The sequence below is a fragment of the Ursus maritimus genome, unplaced genomic scaffold (genome assembly GCF_017311325.1).
Source record: "Ursus maritimus isolate PB19 unplaced genomic scaffold, ASM1731132v1 scaffold_19, whole genome shotgun sequence".
NCBI lineage: Eukaryota > Metazoa > Chordata > Mammalia > Carnivora > Ursidae > Ursus > Ursus maritimus.
In genome coordinates, this window is record NW_024424341.1 from 3,992,707 (window position 1) to 4,003,818 (window position 11,112).

Consider the following 11,112-nt stretch of genomic DNA (forward strand, 5'->3'; position numbering starts at 1 on the left):
GGCCACCAAGCAAATCTCAGCACTGGTCACCCACAAATGCTAGGTTTTCACAGACGTTACTCACTGCCTAAGGGGAAAAGAAAAACTCGGAATGATCGAGAAATAACACTAATAAAGGAGATGCCTGCAAAGGAGTGGGAACAAAACAGTTACCCCTAAATAATTCTAGACCTTGTTCAACTCAAATAAAACCCCATGATGTTAGAGTTGGATGAGACTTCAGATTTCCGGAAAGTGGTAGGGGGCTGGCAGACAGACAAAAATGGGACAGGGGAGGGAAGCTCGGGGGGAAAGGCACAGACTCATGGACGTAGTTGTGAGCCCCAGAGCAGCAAAGTAACAGGGTGACGTCAAGGCAGCAAAGTCAAACAGTGGTTCATACACAGCTGCGTCTAGAGCCGACACTTTCTGCCCACAGCATCACCAAATGGGTAAAGGACAACCAGGGAAAATGGTCACTCTCGTCCCTGGGCTGGTTTGTCATCTCCAGCTCAGGGCCACGTTCTGGAATGTCACTGCCCTAGGCCAAAGAATGTGGCTGCTGCTGCTTTTTTCTTCTCTGATGGTGGCAGTACCAATGTGGACAGGTGAAAGGTGTTATTTTTACAGTTCAGGTCATTCGTTTGACAAACATGTATTAAGCCCCTACCATGTAGTGGGGACTGTGGTAAGTCCTGGGGGTACAAAGAACAACAGGGTACGTGCCTTCCTTTCCCCAATGTGATCGCGGGAGGGACAGATACGAGGAAATGATCACAGCGACGTCACAAGGACTCTAACTCCAGGATGCAGCTGTCAGTGGGAGCCCAGGAGGAGGAGCACTCCATTCTGCCCTGGGGGAGACTTTAAAGACTACATTCTTCGGGTTGAATCTAGTAGAAGCCTGCCGGTCAGACTAGGGAAGATACTCTTGGCAGAGAGAACAGCAGGAAGCGGCAGTAGACACCCTGCACACCGCTGATGCAGACGCACGGAGATCTCGCTCGAGAGTCGGAAGGGATAACAAGCATCGATCGCCCAGTCTGGTACACCTTCAGTTTGTATTTGCAAGTACAGCGGACTCTTGAACCACAATGGGGGGGGTGACCCCCCACGCAGTTGAAAATCTTCATATAATTTCTGACTCCCCAAAAACCTAACTCCTGATAACCCACTGTTGACCAGAAGCCTTACCGATGATGTAAACAGTCTAACATGTGTTTTATGTTACGTGTATTACATATTCTATTCTTACAATAAAGCGAGCTAAAGAAAACAGTATTTAGAAAATCGTAAGAGGAAATACACTTATGACACTGTATTGTATCATCTGCATAGAAGCAAACCGTGAAGCTCAAACCCGTTGAACCTGCTGTTCCAGAGTCAACTGTATTCCCCAAAACCTGAAAATCGAAACATACATAATCACTCGGTTTTTTTTTTTTACCCCCAGTAACGTGGGAGCCGAAGTCTCTTATTTTGGGGGCCTTAATGTATAACAAGAACTAAAATGCACATAATTCTGTGCTCCAATCCTGCTTTGGAGTGTAAATAAGGATTTTTTTAAAGCTACTTGGCAGATGTTTCCTTGCATGTAACTGAAAAGAAATCAGTTTCAGCTGCTGCTTTGCTCAGAAGGTAACGAAATAGCTTTCAGGAGGTGCTTCAAGTGTATTGATCTGCGGCCCTGAAGACACAGGCTCTTCCAGATGTCCTCCCTGCAGAATTCTAACTCCCACTTTAAAAGGAAAGCTAATTTTCTTTCCTCTCAAATGCTTTAGCTGAAGGCAGTTTTGTTCAGTCTCCCCTTTTAGAAAAAGAACCGATAAGCAGGGACAGGTTTAACCTGACAGAAGGGAACGAAAAGATGGGGTCTGAACAAAACCTGTCAAGGTTCCAGAGACTAATAACCTTCCTGACGTTCTCAGAGGCGACTCAGAAACGCCACCAGGGTGGGCGCCACGCTGGTCTAGGGCAGGGCTGACCTACAGCAGCACCGTCAGCTCTTGGGCTGGGTCATTCTTCGCAGGCAGGGCTGCCCTGTGTGTGCACAGCAAGATGCTGGCCAGCATCTCCCACCTCTCCCCACCGATGCCAGAAGCACCCCCAAATTGCGACAATCAAAAACGTCTCTGGGGGGCGCCTGAGTGGCTCAGTCGTTAAGCGTCTGCCTTCGGTTCAGGGCGTGATCCCGGCGTTATGGGATCGAGCCCCACATCGGGCTCCTCTACTGGGAGCCTGCTTCTTCCTCTCCCACTCCCCCTGCTGTGTTCCTTCTCTCACTAGCTGTCTCTCTGTCAAATAAATAAATAAAATCTTTTATTAAAAAAAACCACACACACACAAAAAAACGTCTCTGGATGCTTCCCCCAGTTGAAATCTCTGATCTATATTAACTCCCAGCAGCAAACAACACCGAACAATCTCAATCCTGTTAAGTGCTTCCCGGTGAAAACCCTTCTCTCTTTGGTTATCATTGTACCCCTCCAAAAAAATCCAATAAAAAGCACTCACAAGAGACTGTAGACAATATATAAGTCTCTATATGAAACAGTTAATATTATTGGTCACAGGAAACCTTGTGCATTGATTTCCTCTGATTAAAACAGGCTCGAAATGTCACTGGCTACTTAGTTGCCTCTGGAATTGTAAGAGTATGTGGTGTTCATTCTGTCATAGGTTTGCTCCCTCATTCAACAAATATTGTGTTTTCAGTGTGCCAGGCATTGTTTCAGATGAACAAGACAAACAAAAGCCTAGCCCTCAGGGAGCTTATGTTCTAGTCAGAGAACAAAGAGATCAAGGAATCATTACAGTCCATCATAAGTGCCGTGAATAATATAAAAGCACAAATGGGTTAGAGCTGCGCTATTCTACAGAGTAGCCACTTGTCACACATGGTTATTAAGTCCATGAAATGTGGCTCACTCAAATTGAGCTGCGCTGACCACATCAGATTTCAGACTTAACACAAAACGAGAGCGTAAAATGTCTCATTAATAATTTTTATATTGATGAGATGTGGGAATAAGATTTTGGATATACTGGATTAAATAAAATCCATGATAAAAATTAATTTTGCCTGTTCTCTTTACTTGTTTAGTGTGGCCGCTAGAAACTTAATACAACGTGTGCGGCTCACCCCATATTTCCACTGGGCAGTGCTGGGCTGGAGAAACCAGATGGAGGTGGGGAGCTCCTCCAGCCTGAGAGGCCAGGGAGGGTCACTCTACCATCTGGAGGACCAGCATCCCAGCCCAAGGAAATGGCAAATTCACAGCTCTGCAGTGGGAATGAACCTGGTCCATTAGAGCAACAGTGAGGCAGTGTGGCTCCGCCGGGGAGACACGGGGAGGGAGGGAAGGAGCTGAGGATGACTGGGCTGCGGGCCAGGCACAAGGCAGGGGCTTGAAGGCCAAGCTAAGGGGTTGGGATTTCATCCCAGGAGCCATGGGAGAGCATGGGGGTTTGCATCAGGGAACATCATGATCTCATCTATGTTTTAACCAGGATGCTACACTCTGCTGGTTGTGTGGGGAGAGGACTGCCATTCAAGCAAGAACAGAAGCAGGACCACCAGGAGGGAGGCATCAACCTCGTGGGACCCCTCAGGCTTTTGGCCACTCCGGGGCAGCTGGCAGGGTTACTTAGAAGAGGACAAGAAGGGTGCCTGGGTGGCTCAGTCAGTTCAGCAGCTGACTCTTGGTTTCTTTTTCTTTTTTTTTTTTTTTAAGATCTTATTTATTTATTTGACACAGAGAGAGACAGCCAGCGGGAGAGGGAACACAAGCAGGGGGAGTGGGAGAGGAAGAAGCAGGCTCATAGCGGAGGAGCCTGATGTGGGGCTCGATCCCATAACGCCGGGATCACGCCCTGAGCTGAAGGCAGACGCTTAACGACTGCGCCACCCAGGCGCCCCCGACTCTTGGTTTCTACTCAGGTCGTGATCTCGTGGGTTATGGGGCCAAGCCCTGCATCTGGCTCTGTGCTCAGCAGAGAGTCTGCTTCTCCCCTCCTTCCTCTCTCCCTCGCCCCATTTTGAGAGAGAAAGTGTGAGAGAGACCGCATGCTCGCTCAAATAAATCTTTAAAAACAAAAAGAGGATAGGAGATGACATCAGAGATGCTACTTCTTTCCCATAGGATAGATAAGTCTAGTTAATTCAACTTCCGTTAAAATTTTGATTATATATAATACCTCTTTCCACCACAAGAGCAGGTAAATGAAGCTATTGCTTTGGGGGGGGGTGTTGTTTGTTTGTTTTTAAGAAAGAGAAAGAGTACAAAGTGGAGGACAGAGAGGAAGAGAGAAAATCTTAAGCAGGTTGCCCGCTGAGCACAGAGCCCAATGTGGGGCTTGATCCCACAACCGTGAGATCACGACCTAAGCCGAAACCAACAGTCAGACGCTTAACCGATTAACCGACTGAGCCACCTAGGCACCAGTGATTATCCAAATCGAGCATCGGGATTCTCAGAGCCATCCCGCTGCTTAATGAAGTTCAGCTAACCTGCCTCCTCGCAGAGCAGGGAGGGTGTTGGCCTAGCTTTCCTCTGTTAACTGGTTTCCTATTTCCTTGTACCACCACACTAACTACGTTTTTAAAACTAGAGGTATTTAGGTTTGTCACTGTGTTGGCCTCACGTAATGCACTTACTTCATTCTTGCTCCTTTACTATTAACTCAAACTTTGGTTTTCTTCTCTCATGAGGCTTTCGGCCCTTTTAATTGGGCCCTATTTTTGCATCTCAGCCTCCTGGGTTCACCCCCACAAGCCCTAACTCAAGAGTGTCCGCAAACAGGAGCCCCGGAGCTCATTTGCTTTGGTATTTGCCATTTGCCATTTGCTCCACTGTTGCTAGATCCTCGTTTCTCCCCTCGCTCACTGGTCACTCCTGCCACTGGTGAGTCATTTGCTCTGAGTCATGCCTGGCTGCGATGCAAAGGCCAGGAAAATGCCTCAGAACACACACCTGGCTTATGAAAGGACGTCACCGAGGAATATGGTGTTTTCCTAAGTGGATTCAGTAATTAACCAAAAAAAAAAAAAAATCCCCTTTTCTCTCCTTTTTCCCCCCCTCCAAATTTGCCATTTCCCTCAGCAGTTGCTGGAGATTATTCGTACGGTGGAACAAATCGCGGTCATTCGTCTTGGACTGTGAGAAGCAAGAGAATGTTTCTGGAATGAGCCCAGAAAACCCCTGAGGACGAAGGCAGATCCTTCTTACGTAACGTTCTTGCTCTGTTGCACAGCACCAACCTCACACACAGGCCACACGGGAGTCGCTCTTCCTTGGAGAGCCAAGGAGCTGCTGTTCTAACGGGGACCCCTACACCGTACCTAAAACAAGGAAAGATGAGAACCGCCCCCGACCGGAGGGGGACCGGGATTGGACCCTGGGACAGAAAGACAAGCTGCCTGGAGCTGCATGCCAACGCGGCCCTTAGGAGCTGTAGACAGCGGGCAGGGGAGTTCCTGTGGGGGCCAGCGTGATGACCCCAGACAGCGCCGAGCACACTGCTGGGTATGGCAGAGCAAAGCCAGTCAGCAAGACCCGTCCCAGCAACAACCCCCACCCCCACAGGAGCACAACCGCCGCCCCCACTTTTCTCCCCCAGAATGCTCCCCCAGCTTGCCTCCTGTCAGGGCTAACCCTGACATTAAAGGAACTGGACTCTGAGAACCACCCCAGGAATGGGAGCACTTTCCTCACCCTCTGGCCTCAGAGCCGCACATTTTACATCACAGACTCATTTCTTCTGAGCACCTTCCCTCCAAACATAAAACTCTTGGCAGACGTACTGCCATCAGCTCCTTACACATGGGAACTCATGGGCCCATCAGGTCCCCACAGAAGGGGTTCTGAAAATGCAGCAGGAAGGAAGAATGGAAAGCAGGGATGTAAGCACGGCCCCCCAGGTGTGTGTATGGGGAGGTGGCACTCAGGGGCACTAAAGGGGACAGCAGATCTGGAAGGAGACAGAGGAAAACTGGGGGTGATGGGTGCCCCTGGGGAGGGGACTGGGAAGCTGGAGAGGGCAGGGAAGGCAGACACAGGAACTGCTCTTCACTGGACATCTTTTTTGATCATCTGAATTCTGTACCATCTGCATGTATTAGCTTGTCCAAAAATTCATCACATTAAATAAGGGAGGGATTATCTATCTCCCTTGATAAGGCGATATTAACAGAGTCAGAAATGAAAAGGTCTCAAAGGCGAAGGTGTAAATCATTTCGGATATTTCGCTGGCAGCTTGCCCTGCTCTCATGCACTCCCCTATCCCCAGCCCCCAAAATACAAAGTTTCCCCATGAATTCCTGGATGGTTCATTCTTGGAACATCAGCAGTACTTTTTCCGGGTCATAACCTGGGACACCGAAACCCAGAACTCTTAAAACCTTATGGAAAAGCCCCTCTGAATCACTGGGAAAGCCCAACAAGGGGAAATGCAACTTCTCCTGAGGTTCTAGCGCCTGTCAGAGCTGGCCACATGAGGCCTCCTGCTGGGGATGTCAGGCCTGCACCGTTTACTTCACTGTGGGACAGCCATGCCTTCACTACAAGGCCAGGGTAAAGCAAACCGCTGAGGAAGGAAATAATCCCTCCAGGGCTCCCGCAGAGCCATCAGACAAATCCTGCATCCCACCCTGGGCTTGCGCCACTAGTAAGACCTATCCGCTAACAGGCGGGGGTGGAGGACTGTGGAGAGGCCATAGGCCTTCCAATCCGATGCAGGAGACTCATCTTGTCTTCTTGACCTTGGGCAAGTCAGTCAATTGCTTGGACCCGTGGCCTCCTCACTTTGACACCACTTACCTTGCAAGTTGTAAAGAGCACAATGCTTTATGTCAAAATACTCAAATCCATGTTATTATCCCTAAAGGGAACCCAGCACCTCCTGCCAGTCTTTCCCTTTAAAATGTCACTAGACCCTGAAGTAAGAAGGTATTATACATTGAATTGTTGAAAAAGATATGTTGAAGTCCTAACCCCCAGAATCTGTGAAGGTGAACTTATTTGGAAACAGGGTCTCTGCAGATGTAATTAGTTACATTACGATAAAGTCATAATGGAATACAACTAATTTGATGGTGTTCTTATATGAAGAAAAGACACACACACACACACACACACACACACACACACACACACACAGAGACACAGACACACACAGGGAGAGGAAGGCCATGTGACCATAGAGGTAGAGGCTGGAGGGATACAGGCTGCAAGCCAAGGAACACAAGGATTGCTGGAGACCACTAGAGGCTGGGAGAGACGCAGCAAACAATTCTCCCTCTGAACTAAGAAGGAACCAACGCTGCTGGCACCTTGACTTTGGACTTCCGGTCTCTAAAACTGTGGGAGAATAAACGGAGTCATCTTAAGCCCCCCCCCCCGTTTATGGTACATTGTTACAGCAGCCCCCGCAAACGAGCACAGTAAGTTATCTGGTTTTCCTATCTCTCTAGTGCTTAAAGTGTCTTGCCCAATGGCTGGCTAGTCAGCCTACGTCTGACTGTCCCCGGTACAAGAAAACTAACTTGGTATCTCCCAAGACAGCAATCCCTCCCATCTCTGAAAAGGTCTGTCATTAAAATCATTCATTCAACAAATATTTATTGAGCACCTACTATATGCCAGGCACTCTTTGGGGCACTGCCGATAGATACCGTGGTAAATGGGCAGCAGACAACAAAAGCTTTCTCAAAGAAGATCATTTCTGATATTGTTATGAAGAAAATAAAACACTATAGTATAATAAAGTGCATGGGTTGGGGACCAGGAAGAAACTATTTTAGTTGTTAGTTAAGTTTTAAGGATGTGACATCAGAGCAGTCACTTGAATGACAGGGAGCCAGCCAAGGGAAAATCTGGCAGAAGGAAGAGCCAGTGCAAAGGCCCCGAGGCAGAGTGAAACTGGATGTGTTCAAGGTATAAGAAGGAGGTGGGATTTTTGTGAGTAAGAGAGTGGTAACTCATGAAGCTGGAGAAACAAGAAAGGTCAGCTAGCACTCATATAGCACCCCAAGTAGACCACAGTGAGAAGTTTGAATTCAATCCCCAGAGTACTGGGAAGCCACTGGGGAGAGGTATGATCCAACCCATAGTTTTTAAAAGATTAGTCTGACATGATAAAGTTCTTAAAACTAACATCTTCCCGGGGCACCTGGTTGGCTCAGTTGATTAAGTGTCTGCCTTTGGCTCAGGTCATGATCCCAGGGTTCTAGGATCAGGCCCCGTGTTGGGCTCCCTATTCAGCAGGGAATCTGCCTCTCCCTCTCCCTCTGCCCCTCCCCCTGCTTGTGCACACACACACTCTCTCTCTCAAATGAATAAGTAAAATCTTTAAAAAAAACTAAAGCCTTCATAACTATAACTTGCATCCTTTGGTTCTTGGGCCACTACGCAGCAAGTTTATTAATGATAGCCCTGAACCTTCTGTGACCGTGGCTCCTCAGATTCTCAGGCTTGCCAGCTATAATTCACTCACCACTGTAGTAATTTCCAATGAATATTCTTGATTTTTTTCTATGTCTTCTTTAAATGTGATGTCCAGAAAAGAACACAATACTCTAAGCATGGAGTCGTAGATTGGAACTGTCATCGCTCTCATTCAGATCTATACGTGCATTGTTGTGCCCTAAGATCGTCTTGGCTGTTAATTCTGTTTTGTACCACTGCCCACTGAAACACAACTCAGATAACGTCCCCCCTGAAGTCCTTTTCCAGATCTGGATGCCCAGATCTAGAAAGTGGGATCAAAGTGTGTTCTCTAATGAGAACAGCTGTGTCCCGTTTGGAGAAAAAAAAAAAAAAAAGATGTCACCATAATCCAGACAATGCCACGTATAGAATACTTAGCATCCAATAAACAAAACTACTGGGTCAGCTCCCCACGTTTCACAACCACCACACTGCTCTTCCGGGTGGAGGACAAGGAAAACTCTAAGGACATGTTTCCCTAGAACTGCTTTGCTCTCTTGCGTCACAGCTAAAGACACCTAGACTATTTAGAAACACCGAGCAATTGAGCAAGAGGCTCTTTGCAATTGTACTTCCTACTAGATTTCTCAAAGACGGATAAACAAATCTGAGTAGACGCAGACTCTCTCAGGCTTGGGTGGGGGAAGTGGTGAAGGTGCAGCTGCACTGGGGAGCTGAGCTGACTTAGTGAAGAGGCAAGTGGTGGGAGAGAGGAATGCTCTGGAGCGGATGCTGGGGAAGCCCTGGCGTCCTTGGATGCGCTGGGATGTCCTAGCCTTCCCACATCCCATTCCATAGGCTGATGACAGACTTGCATCTGGCTGAGACCAGATGGCTAGGTTTATCATTTCACTTCCCCCCTAGGGCCTAAGCGACTCTGGGCACTCGCTTAGCCTCAGTCCTCTCATCTGTGACATGGGAATGTTAACATCACCTATCACTCCAAGTTTATCGTGAAGCTCAATTGAGATTTTGTGCACAAGCCCTTCGTAAAGGACTCTGTCATGTAAAGTGAGGCGTTATTATGAGCAACAGGATTTTACTCCTCCCTTTGTGTATTTTTCCTGCTGCTGGTTGAATTTGCATGACTTTTTTGTTTTTTAATCTTCCCAGGTTGCTTTTGATGTTTCTTTAAACCTGATTATTTTCTTTTTTTGAGGGAAGAAGCCGCAAGGGGGGGGGGGCATATAGCACGACTCATTCCATTCTAAACCTTTCTTGGGATTGTCCTAAAAGACGTCCTCTCTTGGGGTCACCATAAGGCAATTTACCTCTGAAGAACCAAAGTTAATGGTCATCAAAGAGAATTGCTGTTCTCTACTCTCTGGAATCCTGTAGCAAATTATTTAAGGTTTATGATTTATTCATGTCATCCAGTAGTAGCTTTTCACTGCTTTTACTCGTTACATTCTCAAATAATACAAACCACAACTTCACGTTAACTGACACAGGCCATACAAAAGACACACACTACAAAAAAACATGGGAATGTATCCCAGAACCATACAAGAGGATAGAGATAATCATAATCACTGAGTGCCTATGTGTGAGTCCTCAGTCATCTTCATTTCTTTTATAGAAAAAGAAAATCTCCTGAGTCAACTTTTTCATTGTGAGCTGATCTCAAAAGCTTCTCTCCCTGTGTTTCAAATGCGTAAGCACTCCTATTTCTGAACAAAATGGACATAAAAACAAGTGAGAGTGGAAGGGAGAGACTGTGAACAAAGACAAAACAAACTTCCAAACGGGAATGTGTAAGAGCCCAAGGAGGAGTGCTCATGCATAACCAATCAAAATCATTCTTTTTTTTTTCTTTGCTTAATTCCCTGTTCTATATCTTGGCTGCTCTGGTTTCGGTTCCCGGAGGGGGTCCCTCTCCTGAAATGACTCTGAAACATTAGCAATAGGTGACAATGGTCTGGGGGGCAGCCTGGCCCCTGACAGCTGTCTGCGAGCCTCTACCACTGACTCACCACAGCCACAACCTCCACATCTCAGGGCGCGTCACCTGTGCCAGCAGAGAGGTAAGTTCCTGCTCGGTCTGTAGGTCGGCACCCTTGCCCCACACTTAACCACAGAGTTAGAGGAGGTGGCCATGGCTAGAGCCCACTGCAAAGTCGTTCTCTGAAATCCAATCAAGGTGCAACGTAGGCAAGTGCAAACCCGGTATGGGCGGGAAAATGCATCCAGCTCCAGGAAGACCAAATCCTGCCCTTTCCAATTCCCGGGCCACAGGACCGGTCCACCCTAAACCAGCTGTTCTAAACGGAGCGGCTAACAGGGCGCCCGTGCTGCTGTGCCCTCTGCAAACCTCTCTGCTTACTGAGACGTCCGGAGGATGGGGGAGCCTGGAAAGGCACCCGCAGAGTTGACGGGGCGGTACCCCGTCCAGAGCCCTTTCTCCCTCACCCCATACCTCACCCGTCCGCCACCCAGGAGCAGAGAGGCAGCAAACTTACGACTGAACACAGAGCACGACTTGGCAAATGTCTTTCCCAACCTGGTTCCAGGCACCCTCTCCCCAGCATGCCCTTCCAGGAGTCTGAGGGTTCTTCTTCCCCCAAGACTGAGGAGCCGCCTCCATCCCAAAGCCACTTGGCGACACCATCTGCCACCGGGGGGTGGGGACCCCTTATCCATCCCCCCC

The 11,112-nt window shown here is 48.0% G+C and overlaps 1 protein-coding gene across 4 annotated transcripts in view; it reads right to left on the reverse strand.

Moving 5' to 3' along the window:
- Positions 1–11,112, reverse strand: part of KIAA0513 (KIAA0513 ortholog) — a 63,820-nt gene that overhangs the window by 52,299 nt on the left and 409 nt on the right. The gene's annotated exons all lie outside the window — the stretch shown is intronic.